The following is a 1,232-nucleotide window of genomic DNA, read 5'->3' as shown; positions in this document are numbered from 1 at the left end:
TCGGCCGTCCATCCAACCACTCACCATTTACCATTGATCTCTCACCTATTTAAGGGCCATGTCACTCCATAAACCTATAAATAGACCCCTCCTTTCTCTTGAAAGGTGAGCTCCAAGCAAGAAGAGAAGAAGGAAGAAGCTCCTCCTCGATCACCACCGGACCACCACTTGAGGCCCTTACCTCCGCCGGACCACCGCTTGATGTCGTTGCTCTGCCGGACCACCACCTGAGACCTTAAGCTCCGCCGGATCACCACTTGAGGCCCTCACCTCCGCCGGACCACCGCCTAACGTTGTTGCTCTGCCGGACCACCACTTGAGGCTCTGTGCTCCACCAAACAATCACCTGAGGCCCAAAATTTTGCATGACCACTACTTGAGGTCCAAACTTCTGTCGGGCCACCACTTGAGGCCCTGTGTTCCACCAGGCCACCACCTGAGGCCCGGATTTGCACCAGACCACCACTTGAGGCCCTGAGCTCCACCATGACACTACGTGACGCTCGAAATTCTGTCGGACCACCATATGAGTTCTGAACTTCTACCAAACTGCCACCCGAGGCACGGAATTCTATCAAACCACAACCTGAGACTCGGACTTCTACCAGGACACCACTTGACGTGGAGAGTTCTCCTGGAGTATCGCCCTTCTATTACGATTTTTCGGAGCCATGTCTCCTGTCGATTATGGTCATTCCGACCTCCATCACCATACAATGGTCTTTATGACCCTGATCTCCTGCCAACTACGATTTTTCAGACCCCTATCCCTTGCTAACTATGGCCCTTCCAACCAAATAAATATGTCTATGTTGATTATTGTAACTCCCACCATTAATGTGCTCTATATGACGTACATTTGTGACATCAAGCCAATGCCTTCTCTCTAAGAAGTGCCTCATTTTAATCGACTGCAAATGGATTCATTCAAATTGGGTCAGAACCCATGATTTTCCCCCTTTTTAGGTGTTTCCACATAAAAACTCTAATGTCTCTTATGAATGTTTCACAATCTCTCTTATCTGATTGTGTGTTGGATCTTTGTGCACGCTAAGACACTAAACTTTATATTTTTCTACCGCCACGAATACTCCAGGACACAACATTACCCATTAAGAGAAATGATATTATTCTTCAAAACTCCATTATATATCATTGAATATTTCCTAAAATATTCAATCGATTTTTTTGCTTTTTAAAATAAAAAAAAAATAAATTAAAATTTTTTATAT

This window comes from Dendrobium catenatum, unplaced genomic scaffold (assembly GCF_001605985.2).
Source record: "Dendrobium catenatum unplaced genomic scaffold, ASM160598v2 fragScaff_scaffold_188, whole genome shotgun sequence".
Lineage (NCBI taxonomy): Eukaryota > Viridiplantae > Streptophyta > Magnoliopsida > Asparagales > Orchidaceae > Dendrobium > Dendrobium catenatum.
Note: the sequence above shows the minus strand (reverse complement) of the source record.